Genomic DNA, 21646 nt, shown 5'->3' with positions numbered 1-21646 from the left:
AATATGGTGGCCTGACTTGCGACGTTCCTTCTTGAAAGAGTGCTCCAACAGTAGTTACTTGATTTGCCATGATCTTTCTCACAAGCTATTAAGCAAAAAGTGTGAGACTTGCTCTGATACCAATTGAAAGTACAAGAGGTGGGGGGATGAATTGTCGATTTTATTTTCAGTACTCTAAGTAGTTTACTAGTTTACCAATTAGTCGACTAGAGATAAGAACAAAATAATAATAATACAAAAATAAAGTGCATGAAATAAAAATACCAGAATTTTTATACTGGTTCGGATTTAATGTGAATCCTGCGTCCAGTCCCCTTGGGTTGCAAGGGCGATCTCTTTCAGTATTTGAAGTTTTTTGAGTACAAGATGGTTGATGTAGCTTTACACCAATAGCTTAGTCTCTATGTCACTTTTCCCTTCTTGATACAATGCCTCACCAGTGTTTATCTCTTTTTCTTCTCTCACTAATTACACAACATATCTAAAAAGAAATACAATGTTTGTTTGGAGTAAAACAAAAAAAGTGAGCTTCAAGCCTGGAACAGATGTATATATACTTCGTGAGGCCTTCTTGACTCTTGATTGATGCGAGTCTTGAGAGATTACAAACCCAAAGGAATTGATCCTTGAACGGAATCGCAAATTGATTATTTCTAAGAATAAGGTCAGGTTTCTGTTGATCTTCCTTGACTTGTGGACTTGACAGGATTTTCTTCCGTTGGGCAGATCTTTCTGTTACTTGAGTGATTGATGATGGATCCCCTGATTTCCGGCTTTAACGATCTCCAGTGTAGGGCTTTGCATTCTTGCTTTCCTTTGATTTTGGGACCTTCCTATACTAGCTTCCGTCAATCATCTATCAAATCATTGATTGATTCTTCTTCTGGATTTCCGCTGCTTCTTCCTTTTTCATAGCTAATCATTGATACTTTTCCTTTCCTTTGCTTCCGTTGATAGATTGTTTCCTTAGTCCATGCTTGAATGATAGGGAATCTTGATTTCTTTGTTTTATCCCTTGTGATCCTGCACCAAACGTGATATATTATTTTTTTCATCATTGAAACTCATATTTAACACAACTGGCTAAATTTATAATAATTATCTTGAGTGTTATTTATTTATCTTTTATTTATTAATTAATTCAAATATAAATATCATAAAATTATCTTTATCCCCCTCTTTTTGTACATTCTTTTTCACTATAATATTTGATTAGTTTTCCCATTTAGTATTTTACTAAAAATTTAAATAATATAATTTTTTTTACTAAATTATAATTTTGAACTCATCAAAGGTATAAAGAGATAAGCCTTTTATTATTTTTTATAAAAAAACTACCAATATTTTTAACAATTATTAATTTGTCTTATATATATAATATACTTATCCTATGTATAATATCCTAATAGCATCTTTATATTTTGTATTTTTTATTATGAAATTATGTGTTGTATTTATTAAATAAAATCTCCTACATGAGAAATTTAATTAGGATATATATTGTTACGCTATTGCTTGATTTTTTTTGTTTGTATGGTATTCTTCCTTTATGACTATTTGTTTATTATGATTTTAGTTATGTGTATATGTACGACTTTTCTCATCATAATTCTAATTATAAGTCTTATATTTTTATCTTTTCCCATAAATTTATAATTTTTTGGTTCCTTGCTTATCCAATTGTATTATCTATTAGTACTTAATATTATTAAATTAACATTTATCATTTTATTGACGAGATTTTTCAACGTGATTGGGTAAGTTTGAAGAGTCAACATTACCCCGTATTACTCTTGAAATTTAACTTGACATCCTGTATGACTCTGTCATAATTATTTCGATATTTAAATTTATCAATAATATTTTCGAGTATTATTTATTTACTTAATTTTATCAAATAAATTTAAAGTATGGAGAGAATCACATTATATATGTTCTCCTCTTTATACATTAGTTTTTGTCTTACAATATTTTAATTTTTTTATTTAGTGTTTATCTGTAATACGAATATTATTGTATTATTTTTTTAAATGGATGGTATTGAATTAGTTCAAAGGTTAAATAGAGAAATGCTTTTATTATATATCATAAATCTATTAATAATTATAATAATTATTATTGTTGTATTATTTTTAATAAGAAATTAAATTGAATTCTTCTTCCCGTTTGTATTTAATATAAAAGTTTTTTTATTTATTAAAATTACTACATAATAAGTTAAATGTTATTTTTTTATTATTTTTATTAAAAACCTATCGCAATATTTTTAATAATTATTAATTATATATATATATATATATATATATATATATATATATATATATATATATATATATATATATATATATATAAAATATGCGTATCTTATGTATATTATCCTAATAGTATCTTTATATTTTTGTATTTCTCATTATGAAATTATGAGTTCTATTTATTAACTGAAATTTCCTATATGAGAATTTTAATTAGTATATACATTTTTACGCTATCGCTTGAAATTTGTTTCTCCCTTTTACCTTGATTATCTAATTATCCATTACTTAATATTATTAAATTGTCGTATTATTTTCAAAAAGAAATTAAATTGAATTCTTCTTCCCGTTTGTATTTAATATGAAAGTTCAACGTTTTTATTAAAATTACTACATAATAAGTTAATTATATCTTTATATATTTTATTTATTTCTTAAAATTATTATTTATGTTTTTGTCTTTAGTTTTACCTATTATAATATTTTTAGTTACATGATCTTATCCATATAGCATGACCATATGAATTACTATTATTCAAAAACTTTCTCATCTCAAAACATAATTTATTCTTATCATTTTGTATATCTCTAAATTGAAGTTATTTATTTATATATTTTTTCTTTTTTTATAATAGTTTTCCTTCAAAATATTCAAATATTTAATTATTTTTAATTCAAATAAAAAAAGGGTAACTAATTATTAACTAACCAACCTCTCTTGAGTTAGAGTATTTGAGATGGTTACCGAGTATAATAGAAGTGGATGTCGTGAGTTTAATACTATGCAACTTGTCATCATAACCTTTCTTTGACTGTCCTATAATATATAAATAAATAAATTCGAATTTGATTGTATTAAGGGATCTGCGACTGATTCCGTCGCAAAACTAGCAACCGTTTCAGTCGCAACATTAAAAAAATAATTTGACCAAGGTTTAAAAAAATTTGCAACCAAAACGGACGAAAATGATCAAATAAAATTGTTTGACTTTAAGTTTCCGACTGAATCCGTCGCAATTTTTTATTCGGGATTTTTACGCCTAACCTTGCGACCAATGTTGTAGGAAAAATAATCGAAAGAATTAAAAAAAATATAGTGACAAATATTATTTTTGGAAACTCCGATCGAAACAGTCGGAAATTTCCTACTAATTTTTTCGGTCGGAAATTTTCAGTCGCAAATCAGCTGTTTTTTAGTAGTGCATGTTCTCCAGATTCCAGAACTTGCTAAGAGATAAGCATATGCGGTGGTGATAGTTTCTTCATATATATTGTAATCATACGTAATTTCTCGCGTTGTCCACCAACACCAATCAAGAATCTCTTTTATTCGGTAAACTTGACAAGAGATTACTTGTAATTATATATTCAAAGATCGCTTTAAGCAAACAGAGAAAACAAGACACAGACATGATCAAGCACTAGCATCTGAAACGACATATCCATTTTCATAATCATACACTTTCAGATTGTTTTTCTTTTGTCGTTCTAGAGGGTATAGGTTTGTCAAGTCTTAAGTATATCATATAATGCAAAATCACCTCACGATTTTCAATAGTGTTTAAATTCTATGCTATGCACTAGTGACTTAAAAATTATTTGCACAATCACTAAGGTAAGGTAACTATAGATAAATCTTTATTATAAGCATTAATTGACAATCAAATAAAAATGATAACTAATATACAATTGTTATAAAATCTTGAATTATGGTAGATGTCCATAACCATCAAAGGAGTAATATTCACCACTCTTCGCCATTATCTCCATAATTTTTACTATTATAATACTTATGGAATTATGATTGTAACTCCATAACCTCCCTATGATCTTCCTCCATGATCTCAAATGCTTAATGACATATTCAATGACATATTTCTTCATTTTTCATGCCTATATAAAGGTCTTATAAAGAATACACAATTGAAGAAGAAACAAGAATCTCTCCTCTCTTTCTCTCTATATTTCTTAGCTTGTTTTTCTTTGTTTCATATTGTTACTTTGAGCTATATTTTATAACACGTTATCAGCACGATGCTCTAATTTTTCATTTCTATCATTACCTCCAAAGGCAGAAGACAACATATTTTTTGGTAGAATAGGAAAAGCCAACAACCTAAAATTAATTTGGTTGAGGCAATGAAAACCTCTGCATTTCGTATGCCACGTTAATCAGTTTGTTTCTATGTTGTCAAAGGAGTATTATTTTTAATTATACCATATATTTTAAATTTAAATTATGTATCATAAATATAGAAAGAGGAAATTGATAATAGTAGTTACAATTATTTTCTGCCAGCATGAGTCACCACTGCCAAGAAGCAAAGATGAATATATTCCTTTCCATTGAGCAGCGCCACTAGAATCGAGCTTTAACACTCGAGTTTCATTGTTCTTCGTAATAATGTCTACTAAGAAAACATCTCGGAGTATCAGTAAAATAAGGTACCTATTTATATCACATACATTGTTTATGCATACACGAGCATTTCTAGCATGCATGAGTTTATATTTGTTGAAATTGATAAGGTGGTATTGGCTTAGTTATTATCATAAATACAAGTTGGTTACGTTGATATAGTATTAATATTTTGTGAATATCATATACCAACATGAATACTATATATATACATATATAATATTCATTCATTACTGTATGCGCCCAAGTGTCTTCGTTATATTACATATTAAATTTATCATCTGATATTTTATATACAGTGATTTTACTTTTTTTTTATGGTTGTGCGTGAGGTATGAATGATTTTTAATTTTCGATTGTCGCCTAAACTAGAAGAAAAAATCTTAGAAGATGTAAGTTTCTGTTTAGCCATAAAATTTTGGTGTTTTTCATCTTCAAAGTCGGACACAAAATATAACCCAAGAATTGATTTGTTACAGCAAATTTGTTGCATTGTTTTTGTATTGTAGCCGTGAAAAGGAAAAACGTTGCACCAAATCTAACTAAAGGTACGTCCATTTTATATGTTCACGGTATATGAAAATAGATGAGTAATATTTTTACAGGGTCAGAAGAGTCTAATATACTTTGGCATATTATATTATTAATTGAGGGTAAGACAGTAAATTCAAGTCTCACCACACCATGAGGGTAAGACATTGGGTTCAAGTCCTGGTGTCCCATGATAATAAGATTTTGGGTTAGAGTCCCAATGCCTTATGGATTAACATGTTTTTATAAGGGTAAGACACTGGGTTCAAGTCCTAATGCACCATATTGATGATATAATGATGACTAAGGCAAAATAATGTGCTTTAGATAAAAATCTCGTCCCACTAGATATGCTCCATTCCCTAGAGTGAATATGATAGCAGGACATAATAAATCTAAATGAATACAAGTGGTTGACCAATGGACGTGGGCGTTCCAAAGATCAAAATAATAATAGTCATCACTATGATTATAAAAAGGAGAACAATAAGAGTTCTCAAAATAGTCCTTCAAAGTGTGAAGGCAATGTTTACCATCAAATTGGTATGAAAAAATAATAAAGTACGCCGCTGATTATGATTCATTCCTTGAAGAGAATGTGACTTGTGATAAGCATTGAGACTCATTCCTAAAGGTGAATGTGGCAATATGTGATAAAAGTAATGAATAAAGACATGCAATGCATGATTGGATGAATACCACACAACTCATCTCTAAGGGAGGTGTGAGTGAAATAAAGAGAATAAATATTATTGTATGGTTACATGAATATGTCATTGGTCGCGTACATGTGATACGCCAAAAAATATTTTGTTGTGCCTTATAAAAGGTTATTAAAGGCAAAATTAAAGCAAGAAATAATTTTGCTTATGATGATTTTGACTGTGACAATTTATTATGATATGATTTTCTCTGTGAGAAGACATTAGTGTGACAAACGATCTTGTAATACAAAATTAATTAAGAGCTCCGGAAGAACTAATTTGTCACTACCCGGATGAATGAAATTATTCATGATATTGATATTGTAGTAAGTCTCAAATAAAACTTTTTTTATTTTCAAATATATTAGCCAAAGTGGTTGGCATATTGAGACTATAAATGAAAGGAAGATTGAATATATTCATATTACTATAATCATATCGGATAAATATGAAAGGTTACCCGTTTTCTTTCTATTTATACTACACAATTATAAGCATGATGATGGAATCATATGCCACAAGTAAACTAGAGGTTTACTGAAACAAATATCAGTTGGCATGACCGGTTGGCCATCCCGGTTCAATTATGATACAAAAAATTGATTGAAAATTTACATTGGCATATATTGAAGAAATTGAAGATTCTTCAAAAATTCTCTTGTGCTGCTTATTCTCATGATATACCAGTTAAGGTTGGGATTGGATCCCTTGATTTCTGGAACAGATAAAAATGTGATAAATATATGGGACCCAGTCACCTGCCATGTAGATCGTTTCCTATTATATGATTTTAATAGATGCATCTATTGTATGGTCACATATGCATTTGTTATCAACTTGCAGTTTGACTTTTGCAAGGTTGCTTGCTCAAATTATTAGAGCACATTTCCAGAATATAAATTATGATAATTTATCTTGATAATGCTGGTTTAAATTCAAGTTGGTTTAGCAGAAATTGCATGCCTCCAATTATAGCTAAATCGTTGGTTATGAGAACAAAACTCCCAAATAAAAATTTGGTATGAGATGTATTATTTAATATACAGCAGCACTTGTACGCATCTAGCCAAGTTATGAAAAGTTCTCCCTATCACAATCGGTTCAGGGTCAGGAATCAAATAATTTCCATATAGAAATATGGATGTGCTATATGATATAATTATGCCACCACAATGTACAAAGATGGGTTCCCAAAGAAGGTTGAGAAATGTATTGGCGATTCCAACATTAAGGGAAAAAAATGGGCAGCTGAGAAAGTGATATGTCGAATGAATTATTATGAATACATATAGATCCTCGTACAAGAAAATATTAACTTGAAGTTCAAGTGATAATTCATTTGCAAATTATTGCCACACGTATTTGCTGACCCAAAGCTAAATATCATATTTCAGCTGCTAATGCTCCAAATAGAATAAAGTCCATGATAGACATAGTCTATGGAACGCATGAAGCGTAATAGACTAATCGGTTCCAAAGATAAAGTCCTTAAAGAAGGAGGGGAGCAAATGATAAAGATGGTCATACTAAGGAGGCAAGTGCTCTATAAGAGCACCACGACATAACACTTTATAAGACCTCGTGGGAGAGGCGCAAGTACCTGAAAATAATGAGATCTCGATAAGTTATGTCTTTATTGAGTGATGATGGAACCGACATAAAATGATCGTCGACGATATTATTAATATAATATAGCGCTTAATATTATTGATGAGGATCTTGAGCTCAAATCTGTCATTAAATTTGGACAGATAAATTATTGGCCAAATAAAAAATATACAATGAAAATCTGACTACGCTTGAAAAATGTGAAGTCGGACGGATAGTCTTAACACCTGAAAATATAAAGGCAGTAGAGGTATAAATGTGTTCTTGTACGGAAAAAAAATCAAGTCGATAGACAGAAAGACGACTTGTGGCACAAAAAGATTTATAAATATCCTGGCATTGATTATATAGAGACATGTTCTCCTGTGGTGGATGTAGTCATTTCAGGTTTTAATCTGGCAATACATGAAAAAATTGATATGTGTATAATGGAAATCATTGAAGGATTTAAATTATTCTGAAGCATAATAAAGTTTTAAAGAAATTTATTAAATAAAGCTTCAACAAATCCTTATGTGGATTAGAGCAGTCATGACGTATATAATTTATTTTTGTGTCTATTGCAATTGGTACACTAATGTATCTTACTAGGACCATGAGTATAATAATATGCTAGTGAGATATAATTTTATTCCTATATGAAGATATTGAAATCCTAGGAGTCATTGATATAGGTTTGTTTATTCTAACAAATATTGCCAAAGTTTTATTGGTTATGCAAATGCAGGTATTTTCTGAAGTTCGTTGTTCAAATAATCTATTTGTATGTGAGGGTACTGCCATATTATTATTTCACAAGAAAATCAATTGTTGATACTTATTCAACAATGTCAATATACTAGCAACTGATAAATCAAGTCACTAAATACACAACCGGTGTGTGACTTTACTTTGAAGAGAAGACTCTAATAATAGTGAAGACAATGTTGTTTGCTTATCTCAATTGGAAGAAGGATATATTAAATGAGACAGAATAAATCATATATTTCATCAAAGTTCTTTATCAGACACAATCTTCACCGAATGGTGAAATAGATGTTCAATAAATTTGTTCGCTTGATAATTTGGTGATTATATTCAACGAAGCATGATCAACCTCAACATTTGAGAAGTTGGTATATATGATCGGAACACATCATCTAGGTGAAATAAATTGATATTTTCATCAGGGGGAGGCAAATACACGCTGTACTCTTTTTTCCTTAGCTACGGTTTTATCCCACTGGGTTTTCCTGGCAAGGTTTTTAATGAGGCAGCAAGCAATGCGTATTACATGATATGTGTACTCTTTTTCCTTCACTAGGATTCTTTTTCCATAAGGTTTTTTTTTTCTAGCAAGGTTTTAACGGAGTACATTATCTATGGACATCCAAGGAGGAGTGTTATAAAATCTTGAATTATGGTGGATGTCCATAACCACCAAAGGAGTAATGCTTACCACTCTTCTCCATTATCTCCATAACTTTTACTACTATAATACTTATGAAATTATGATTGTAACTCCATAACCTCCCTATGATCTTCCTCCATGATCTCAAATGCTTAATGACATATTCAATAATATATTTCTTCATTTTTCATGCCTATATAAAGGTTTTGTAATAGATGGAAAGAATATACAATTGAAAAAGAAACAAGAATCTCTCATCTCTTTCTCTCTATATCTCTTAGCTTGTTTTTCTTTGTTTCATATTGTTACTTTGAGCTATAATTTATAACAACAATTAGATTATTAGTGTTTATATATCATTTTCAAATATGAGGGATCAGACGTTTGGTGATGAAAAAAACATAGGTGTGTATCTGTGTGTGTTGATATTGATGTTCTAGGCACGTGGTAAGACTTCTGACTTCCATGCATTATCAAATGTTTAAGTCAATTTCTTTTCCTATACAATTTTTATTGCATTAGTTAGTCCTTTGTCCAAAAAATAAAAAAGGCAATAGCAAAATGAATTAAGAAGAGATGTAGATGCATTGATTTGTCTTGAAACTAAAATTTTTAGAAGTCTTGGTATATATTGCATTATTTTAATCCTCAACTTCCCATATCCAACCACCAGACATTGGTTTTTGGCTGATTTGACAAGTGTAAGAAAATGATCTGAATTTTCTTATTCCTTAGTATTGCAAGAAACACACACACACATCCACAAGACCGTTGATAGGAATTCTGCCGCCAGATACTGTTTGTTAACTGTGGTTTGCACGTTGCTTTTCATTTCAAGATCTAATCAACACTCAGATAAATCATGTAAAATTTCTTGCAAGTAAGAGGAAGTTTTTTCTTGAGGGTATGCTCTTATTAGAATCAAAACATAGATTAAAGTTTACCTAAGGCTTCTAGAAGTGCAAAAGTCTATCAAGATATTAACGAAACTTTATAACTGCTCCGATCCCACTTTATACTTATTTTCTGAAGCAGCTAATGGAAAACTATATATGAAAATGAAGTTGATTGAAATTTGAAACACATATCTGTCTGTTCCTCTTGACTATATATTAATTCGGTGCTCAGTGCTCTTTACATCTTTTCCATAAAATAAAACTTGAGCAGAACGTCAAAAAAGAAAAGAAAACGAAATGGAGTACTATTAATTGAAGTGGGGTATCACAAAACCGCCCCCCGCCCCCCCCCCCCCCAAAAAAAAATAAAGGGTAAAATCGATGGTGAACCTATAATTTTTATAGAAAATAAGATAATACGAGAAGTAAATATACGAAAAAGTCAAACAAATTAAATATATAGAACGTATACATAATTGTTTTACCTATCTATAAAGCTGTCAAATGGGTGGCTCCATCACTATTCACTGGGTACACTGTTTCAGGAAAATCTCTAGGAACTTTCTTATCAATAGAGAAACTCTGGGTAGGAAATGTTCTTACTTTAATTAAGTAGTGCAAATTTGGATTTGTTAGACCAGTGAACCATATGGTTATACCAAAAAAGGAGCTCTTTCCTTTATTTGGGTTTGAATGCCTACTAGAGTTCTGCAGGAAATTAATCTTGTATGGAATTTCTTATGCCCTCTTCTTTGATTGGTTACCACAAGGCATAAAAATTGCATCCTGTTTCTCTGTACGTAGTCCCGAAAAAAGAAAAGAAATTAATACTATTATTTCTTGAGTTCTATTATTTGTTGTTGTTTCTACTTTTTTAGTAGAAGCATGGACCAGTAAAGTAATATTGTAGCAAATAATTAAGATTGTTTTGGGGCAAATGATAAGCATAGTGCCAAAAACTTTAGAACCTGCCACTAGTTGTAGCCAACAGGACAATAATAGGGACAGTTATAAAGAAAAGAAAATTAAACTCCTTTATAACAAGAAAGTGCAAAGCAAAAATCTTCCACCAAATTTTAACCAGCCGTACTATATTATTAATTCATTCATCAATGTCCTCATCATCTTGGCAAAAACTTCCACTATATTTTGGAAAAATTGCGACATGTCTTCGTCATAATTTTGAACCAAAAGATACAAAGTCGTACTAATATATTTCCTTTGTAACATTTTGGGGTAAAAAAAGTTTGAATTAATAACTTTTACACTATTAGATTAATCGAGTGGTCTCAGTTGGAACTGAAATTATACGTGTTTATGAATTGAACGAGATTCAAGCTAAATAAATGATCGAGTCTTGCCAGCCGTATAAAAAAAAATAGCCAAATAGGAAAGATTGTTTTCTTTGGCAGCGATACTACTATTACTTACGGAGATCTTCACTCGTTAATTCACAGTAAGTCAGTATGCAAAGGAAGATTTGAAAAACAGGTAACACGATCGATAACAGTCTATTTTTGGTATCCTTGGAAAGAAAATGAAAGGAAGCAGCGGAGTAGAAGCAAGGGCATGTGAATCTTAGTTAGGGGCTATTATCACATCTTTACTTTACTCAGCATGCATAAGCTAAGCTACAGTCTTGATAAATGATAAGAACTTCTTGGGAACATAATCAAATCCTATATCTATTGTTATGGGTGTTCAAACCGAATTGAAAAACCTCATCAAACCGATTTAAAAATACGATTAGATTTGGTTTGGTATTGAATAAAAAAAAATCGAACCAAACCGATATATAGATATATAATTTTAAGACTTTATATGAAATTTTCTTTAAAAAATATCTAGAAATATTTGAGATCCTCTCATAGAATGTAATATTTAATCGAACTATGAAGTACATTCAATTTTACTTACGGTAATTAATGGGTTGTATTACTTTCTTATCAAGTATTATCGAAATGCATCAATCATCTTTTCAATTTTGTTCTTCCATATTCACATGTCAAGATTTCTTATATCTTTTTCGAATTTGAAATTGTATTTCGATAATTTAAAATAAAATAGAACACATCATTATTTAGGTATCATATTGATTTTTATGTTTAATTTTTAAATTCGGTTAACCTTGAAAGCGTACATCAACAAAAAATTTATTGTTAGACAACTAAGAAAATAACTATCATGTGTTACCAAAAATATTCCCCCATAAGAATATTTTAATAGATCATATATTTGTTAATCTTTTCAATTGTTATTAAACATATATTCACTTATCAAAACTTTATCTATAACTTTAATAAAGTAGGATTGAAATAATATTCATGTAACAAAAATACTTGAAAACCCATAAAACCCGACAAACTGAATCAATCAAAACCGATATAGTTGGTTTGATTTGATTTTGATAAAAATCGAACTAATCCGGTCCATATACACCCCTATCTATTGTAGTATATACTGAGCATTTGCCCATGTACCCTACTTTTGCAGAGCGCATATATTCTACTCAACTTTCACAATCTTGCAAATTTTTTGGGGGTCGTTTGGTAGGGTGCATAAGATAATGCTGAATATGGTGTATTAGTAATGTTAGTATTAGTTATGCTTGCATTAGTTATGTTGGCATTAATTATGCTGACATATTTCTTATCCATTGTTTGGTTTGATGTATTAAAGTATTGCACAATTTCTAAAAGAATTGTTTGCTTACAAAAATGCCCTCAAAACCAGTCCATCACTCTATCTTTTTAAAAGAAACATATGTTGGGAAATGTTTTTATATGAAAAGGTTTTTAAAAAATTATTTGATTTGTCTACCTATATTGTAGTATAGAACTAAATATTTATTTATAAAAAAAGAAATATGCTAAGTATTTATTTATTTACTAGGGATATAATTTTATTTCTCACTATTTGGATTATTTTAAACTTGCATTAATATAATAGCATATTTTAATCAAGTATAAATTGTAAAGGACAATTTTGTCTTTAACTAAGCAAATGCATGTATTAAAATCCATTGCATTCCTAATACTATGATTTTATATGCATTAGTTATGCATAGGATAATACCAAATATGGTGTATAACTAATGCTTGCATACCTAATGCATGTATTCAAAAAGTATACCAAAGAAGGTATTATTAATACACAAAGCTAATGCATGCATTATTTTATCTAATGCATCCTACCAAACGACCCCTGGTACAAACTAGATGAGGTGTGGCCCATGCTCATCATTGGCCCAACATGTAATTGTAAAATAATTTTTTAAGTGTAATATTGCAATTGTTCTCTAAAGAGCACTCATGGTCACTTAATTAATGGAACTTTTACATGCAGATTTATTCAGAGTTAACCATTTGATTTCATATTTAATTTATGCTGGAATTAACATCAATATTCAATTATCACTATATAAACTCCAAATAGTGAAGTTATTGTGTGTAAGTCTTGTTAAACTTGAATTCTTTATTTGATGTAACCTTTTTCATCCTTATCCATTCATATATCTCGAGTATTTTGAGTTATTAGTATTATTTTTTCGAACAACTTTATCTTTTCGCTTGCATTTTTACAAACTGGAGTATTGAAGTTGTATTTTGTTAATATTGTCTCATTTGCTGCAAATTAAACTTGTTCATTAATTCATGTATTAGTCTATCTAATATGTAGTTATTTAAGTTGTTTCTATGGCAATTCTTCATTCCTTGTTTGGTTTTAAGACAAAACAATCGAGCACCACTATTTGTCACAATTAAATTTTATAAATTCACAGTTTTATTGCATGAACGTAATTCAACCTAAATGTTATCCTTTATCATGCGTTTTTCATTGTAATGAAATTCATATTTTAAGCTTCATCTTCAAGTAGTTCAAAATCACAAAATACAATTCTAACATGTTAAATTTTAGTATGAATGTCAAATCTGCACAAAACTTAAAGGCAAATGTTGAACCCATATGAAAGCTAAAAAAAAATAAAAAAAAAATAAAAAAAAAAAGACTTTTTTTTCATTTCCTCTTCATAATAACTTTTTCCTTATATTATGTACTCGTGAATCGTTATCAAGAAAAACTTTGGAAGAAGTAGGTTAAACAAAAATGAAAAATATAGAAAAAAAAAATTCTAAAGAAGTGCTAGTTCGACGCTATCTTTTTTCGCATTAAGTGCCTAAATTAAAACCGTATGTATTAATAAGTGCACCTACATTTTTTTGCCTGACATCTAAAATTATCATGAGGATTCAATTGGTTTGAAATCCATACAAATACCTACGGATTTGGCATAAAAATTGAAATTGCATAGTAATATTTAAGGATTAGTTTTATGCAAATAACTTGTGGTTTAGTTACTTGTTTATAATAGTTAATATTTTGCTTGTTCTTACTTTTAATATTAAATAATAAATTAAGACAAAAAATGTTTACACATTTAAATTGGTATATTGTATACGGTTGAATCCGAGCCCACCCGATTCTACTATTTGACCGAGACCGGGAGGTTGCATCGAATGACGGCCTCGTAACGGAATAGACTAAATCACGAGGATAAGGTACCGAGTTCAGAATCGAGGTACCTGTCGAGATCGAGGCTAGTAGCGATCGAAGCCAAATGAGACAGACATCGAGCAAGATCGAAGATAGCACAATAACAGAAAGGCGAGATATCCGTGACTGATCTAGGATCATTGCGTAAATCTCGGAACGGATCAAATCAGAAATGGTTTTTTTAGCTAATCATGTGATTTCCTTTTGTAATTAAAATTATACCATAAGTGGGATTCCTTTACTATATAAAGGGGGGTTCTAATCATTTGTAAAGAACATTGTTCACAGCTATAAAAGCAACATAATTCTCTTTCTCGTTTATACTATTGTTCATCAACTCGCTATATTTTAATTGTTCTTGCATCAACCAGTTCAAGGGTATCCAAACTCGAGGGTTGGGTTCCATTCTAACACCGGTTTGCTTTACTTTATAGTTTATTTTTGTTATTAATCTTCATATTTATCAATTGGTATTAAGTGAAATCACGTGTCCTTAGAACCTCATTATAAGTTTAATTGTTATCCAATTTTAAGGGTAAATAATTTGGTGCCCACCGTGAGGCCAAGGATAATAGTGATTGCTTAATACTGATTCCGATAACACACATTGCTTTACACTTGTTCTCGTAAGAATCTTTGTTTTCAGGATAAACATGCCAAACTCACAAGCAATGCCTACACATGGTGACAACAACCTCGGATTTCACGGGAAAAATGACAATATAGCCGCCCCAACAATCGAGGTGCCTCAGGCTGACCTCGAGGGAGCACCAATTGCAAATCCCGTCGATGTCAGTTCACATGTCGCCCTAAATGCAAATTTGGGCATTGATCCCGAAGGTAGTGTACGCATGGAAGTTCGATCAGGTGGTCGAGGTACGCAGGGGGGAGAAGATGATGGAGTTAGCCTCCAATTAATATGCGAAATGTTACAGGCTCAACAAGCCGCTATAGCACAACTACAAAATCAATACCGAATACTGAGTAGGATCAAACCAGAAGTCGTCCACAGGACCGAGCCTGTGCCTGAAAGGTCGAACCCCAACGAATCGGGGACTGACCCCGCCATTATAAAAATGCTCGAGGAGCTCACTAAACAGATTGAATTGGGAGAAAAGAAAATCAAGGCAAATGACAAGAAAGTAGAGACATACAACTTCCGGGTTGACCAAATACTGGGGGCACCACCGATTCTAAAGGGTATGGATTCAAATAAATTCATACAGAAGCCTTTCCCTCCAAGTGCGGCTCCGAAACCTATTCCGAAGAAATCCTGAATGCCAGAAATTCCTAAGTACAATAGGACCACCGACCCTAATGAGCATGCCACTTCTTATACATGCGCAATAAAAGGGAATGACTTGGAAGACGATGAGATTGAATCTGTTTTACTGAAGAAATTTGGAGAAACCTTGTCGAAAGGAGCAATGATATGATACCACAATTTGCCGCCTAATTCCATCGATTCCTTCGCCATGCTTGCAGACTCCTTCGTAAAGGCACATGTCGGAGCAATAAAGGTTGTAGCTAGGAAGTCGGACCTCTTCAAGGTGAAACAAAAAGACAACGAAATATTGAGAGAATTTGTATCTCGATTCCAGATGGAATGCATGGAACTACCACCGGTCACAGACGATTGGGTTGTTCAAGCCTTTACTCGGGGATTGAACGAACGAAGTTCGATGGCATCACGACAGCTAAAGCAGAATTTAATTGAATATCCAGCGGTAACCTGGGCCGATGTACATAATCGGTACCAATCAAAGATCAGGGTCGGGGATGATCAATTGGGGACCCTTTCCGGTTCCGTTTATCCAAATAGGCACGTCGGCAAAACTCAAAGGGATATTGACAGAGAACCCCGGTCAAACATAGATCGGTATCAACCATACAACGCAGATCGTAGAAACAACGGCCCAGGACGCAATCCCATCCTAAATGATCGAAGGAACGATCGAGGACAGAGCTCTCGAGGGCTCATGAGCAAAAGTGGCTTTGATAAACATGTTGATCCCATAGAAGCACCACGATTATCAGAATACAACTTCAGCATGGATGCATCAGGTATTGTGTCAGCCATTGGGAGAATCAAAAATACTAGATGGCCCAGACCCCTACAAATCGATCCATCCCAAAGAAATACCAATCAAATATGCAAATACCATGGTACACACGGTCATAGAACCGAAGACTATAGAACACTAAGGGAGGAGGTGGCTCATCTATTCAATGAGGGTCACCTTCGAGAATTCTTGAGCGACCGAGCTAAAAAACATTTCAGAGACAGGGATACAAACAGGAAAAACGAGCAGGAAGAGCCATAACATGTGATTCACATGATCGTTGGTGGGGTCGATATTCCACAAGGGCCCGTGTTCAAACGCACTAAAGTATCAATCACCAGAGAAAAATGAACTCGAGACTATGTGCCAGAAGGCACTTTATTATCCAATGATGAGGAAGCAGAAGGGATCTCACAACCCCCACAATAATGCTTTGGTAATCTCTATCCTTATGAATAGAATTCAAGTTAAACGTGTTTTGATTGATCCAGGAAGCTCAGCCAATATTATTCGATCGAGGGTCGTGGAGCAGTTTGGCCTACAAGATTAGATCGTACCCGCAGCTCGGATTCTCAATGGCTTCAACATGGCAAGTGAAACAACTAAAGGTGAAATCATCCTACCAGTAAATGTAGCCAGAACTATTCAAGAAACAAAGTTCCATGTGATCAAGGGCGATATTAGATACAACGCATTACTCGGAAGACCCTGGATTCACAATATGAGGGCGGTCCCCTCAACCATTCACCAAATACTAAAGTTCCCAACACCGGATGGATTAAAAACGGTATATTAGGGAACAACATGCTGCCAAAGAGATGTTTGTAGTCGGCAAAGTAATACCGGTATCAGCGCTTTCGTCAACAAAGGGATCGGAGTTCAAAGGAAAACAGGAAGCTAAATAGCAACCACAGCCACCAGCCTCGACTCAGTCGGAGAAGCAGGGAACGGACGAGGATGGTGACTACTGGATCCTTCGATCCTTCATAATCACCGAGGATTCCGACGCCACCAAATCGACAGTCGAAGAGCTGGAGCAAGTCATACTGATCTAGAATCTACCCGATCGAAAGGTATACCTGGGTACGGGGTTAACCCCTGAGCTCAGGGAAAAACTCATTAAATTTCTTATCAATAATATGGATTATTTTGCTTGGTCCCACCTAGATATGACAGGGATCCCGCCAGAGATCACTACACATCAAGTGAGCTTGGACTCGAAGTTCCGTCCGGTAAAACAAAAAGAAGGCCCAGTCCGAGGTAAAACATGCATTCATCAAGGACAAGGTAGCCAAACTTCTCAAAATAGGATCCATTTGGGAAGTAAAATATCCTGAATGGTTAGCAAACATAGTCATAGTCCCTAAAAAGGGAAATAAACTTAGAATGTGCGTAGACTATAAAGATTTAAACAAAGCATGTCCTAAAGACTCTTTTCCTCTGCCGAATATCGATCGCATGATCGATGCCACGGCCGGCTACGAGATCCTTAGTTTTCTATATGCCTACTCCGGGTACAATCAAATACAAATGAACCTAGAGGATTAGGAAAAAGACTACGTTCATCACTAAGTACGACACTTATTGTTATAATGTAATGCCATTTGGACTAAAAAATGTTGGTGCCACTTATTAACGCTTAGTAAATTGAATGTTCGAAGAACAAATAGGTAAATCAATGGAGGTTTATATTAACGATATGCTAGTTAAGTCCCTGCAAGTAGAGGACCATTTGACATATTTGCAGGAGACCTTCGATATACTAAGGAAACACTACATGAAACTCAACCCGGAGAAATGTGCATTCGGGGTCGGCTCGGGCAAGTTCCTCGGCTTTGTGGTATCAAATCAAGGTATCGAAATCAACCCCGATAAGGTCAAGGCAATCGAAGACATCACAGTCGTGAACAATGTTTAAGGTCGTACAAAGATTAACAGGGCGCATAGCTGCCCTAGGCCGATTCATCTCGAGGTCTTCGGATAGAAGTCACAGGTTCTTCTCACTGCTCAAAAAGAAGAACAATTTTGCATGGACCCCGGAATGCCAACAAGCATTGGAAGAATTAAAGCAGTACCTCTCGAGCCCGCCACTGCTTCATACTCCGAAAATGGACGAGCAACTCTACTTGTACTTAGCAGTTCGAAAATCGCGATAAGTGGGGTCCTAGTTCGAGAAGAGCAAGGTACGCAATTTTCTGTTTACTATGTTAGTCGAACATTAGGTGAGGCCGAGACCCGGTACCCACACTTAGAAAAATTAGCGCTTGCCCTAATAAGCGCCTCTAGGAAATTAAAATCATATTTTCAGTGCCACCCGATCTGTGTGGTGACTACTTATCCCCTTCGCAATATTTTGCATAAGCCCGAACTTTAGGGCCGATTGGCCAAATGGGCCGTCGAGATCAGTGGGTACTATATCGAGTATCGACCCTGAACGGCCATCAAGTCTCAAATCTTAGCGGACTTTGTGGTCGACTTTACGCCAGCCCTCGTACCCGAGGTCGAAAAGGAACTATTATTAAATTCAGGTACATCATCGGGGGTGCGGACCCTCTTCACAGACGGCGCTTCGAACGTGAAGGGGTCCGGGCTAGGCATCGTTTTGAAGTCACCCACGGGTAATACAATTAGACAAGCTATCAAAACTTTCAAGTTAACTAACAATGAGGCCGAGTATGAGGCCATGATTGCAGGTCTCGAGCTAGCTAAAGGTTTGGGAGTAGAGGTAATCGAGGCCAAATGTGACTCCCTACTTGTGGTAAACCAAGTCAATAGAACCTTCGAGGTTTGAAAAGATCGAATGCAGAGGTACTTGGACAAGCTATAGGTGACTCTACATTGGTTTAAAGAATGGACCCTACAACATGTGCCTCGAGAACAAAATAGCGAGGTCGATGCCCTTGCAAATTTGGGATCATCAGTCGAAGACAACGAGATTAGCTCGGGGACTGTCGTACAACTTTCAAGGTCAGTAATCGAAGAAGGCCATGCCGAAATCAACTCCACAAGTCTGACCTGGGATTGGAGGAACAAATATATCGAGTACCTAAAGAACGGGAAGCTTCCATCGGATCGTAAGGAATCGAGGACTCTACGTACGAAGGCCGCACGATTCACATTGGCCGAAGATGGAACACTATATAGAAGGATGTTCGATGGACCATTGGCAATATGTTTGGGGCCAAAAGATACCGACTACGTCCTACGAGAAATTCACGAGGGCACCTGCGGAAATCATTCTAGTGCCGAATCATTGGTTCACAAAGTCATCAGAGCAGGATACTATTGGGCCGATATAGAAAATGATACAAAAGAGTTTGTTCGAAAGTGCGACAAATGTCAAAGGTATGCGCCGATGAATCACCAACCCGGAGAGCAACTCCACTCAGTCTTATCCCCATGGCCATTCATGAAATGGGGAATGGATATCGTCGGCCCTCTACCATCGGCCCCAGGTAAAACTAAATTTATTTTGTTTATGACTGACTATTTCTCTAATTGGTTGAAGCACAGGCTTTCGAGAAAATTAGAGAGAAAGAAGTCATAGACTTCATCTGGGACCACATTATATACCGATTCGGGATGTTTGCCGAGATCGTATGCGACAATGGAAACCAATTCATCGACAGCAAAGTGACAAAGTTTCTTGAAGATCACAAAATAAAAAGGATCCTGTCGACTCCGTATCATCCTAGTGGGAACGGACAGGCCGAATCGACAAACAAGAACATCATTCAAAATCTAAAGAAAAGATTGACGACGCTAAGGGAAAATGGAGAGAAATATTGTCCAAAGTCCTTTGGGCGTATCGAACAACGTCAAAATCCAGTACGGGGGCAACACCGTTCTCTTTAGTATATGGCGTCGAAGCTCTGATCCCGGTTGAAGTCGGGGAACCTAGCGTCAGGTTTTGATATGCAATGAAAGAGTCAAATCACGAGGCTATGAATACAAGCCTCAAATTGCTAGATGAAAAATGAGAAACTGCCCTCGTTCGAATGGCCGTACAGAAACAACGGATCGAAAGGTACTATAATCGAAGAGCCAATCTTTGACACTTTAGTATCGGGGACTTGGTTCTGAGGAAGGTCACCCTCAATACTCGAGACCCAAACGAAGGAAAACTAGGCCCGAACTGGGAGGGACCGTATCAGGTCCTCGATATCATCAGAAAGAGATCCTACAAACTTGGCACGATGAACGGCGAACAATTACCAAACAATTGAAACATATCACTCCTCAAACGATATTACTACTATGGTACGACCTTCTCCATTTTCGTTTATATTTTATACTAACCATTTATATGTGTTTAATCGAAGACAGCAAAGGATTCTTCAAACACAAAGTCCTCAGGTCTGAAAGCACGCATTGCACTCTTTTTTTCTTGGACCGATTTTTGTCCCAAATGGGTTTTTCCGACGAGGTTTTTAACGAGGCAACCATTGTCCGTGCTAACTTAGAGCAATTCAACAGTATCTGAGGCTCCTTTAAAATCAACCTCGAATACTGGGGGACATCACCCTCAGATAGTTACAAGGAAAATACTTTGTGTCGACAGGGTCTCGATAGAAAAATTTTATAAAGTATCGAACGGTCAAATGAACCGTGTCCATGTAGATTACTCGAGCCATAATGGCAAAACATGTACGCGTGTATAATCTATTAAAAGAAGTATTTTTACTTACCAGATGCTCCATGCCCTAGAGAAATTTATACTTTACAATTTCATACTTATGATGTATTGTGGAAACTGGCTTAAGGGCCGATCAAAACTGAAGTTCAAACAATTTACCCTGTACTCGGGGACTGTCGTCCAAAAAATTGACATGATAAAAGTACTAAACCTCGAAATCGTAAGACCTTAAAAAGGTAATCTTCGATTTTATAGGCCACGACCACCTCACTCGAGGACCGACACTCCGAACGAGTTCGAAGTATAGCAGGAAAACAAGCCTAAGGGGCAAATCCCAAACTGAAGGCTACGGCCAAATTAACACGGTTCGAAAACGTCCGAATTCTGTTATAAAACAGGCCTTCAAATATTCTCATAAACCGGTTAAAAAAGGCAACCCTCGGCTGAATTACTAAGGGTCTCGATAATATCGACCCTCGAAAAACCCTAAGGGATATCGAATTGTTCGAACTCTTAGATAATTTTGTGCTAAGACATAACAAAGCAAAGGATTTCGATAACACCAATCCTCGGAAAACCTAATGGGTACAAAT

Source organism: Nicotiana tabacum, chromosome 22 (assembly GCF_000715075.1).
Source record: "Nicotiana tabacum cultivar K326 chromosome 22, ASM71507v2, whole genome shotgun sequence".
In the NCBI taxonomy this organism is placed as follows: Eukaryota; Viridiplantae; Streptophyta; class Magnoliopsida; order Solanales; family Solanaceae; genus Nicotiana; species Nicotiana tabacum.
Note: the sequence above shows the minus strand (reverse complement) of the source record.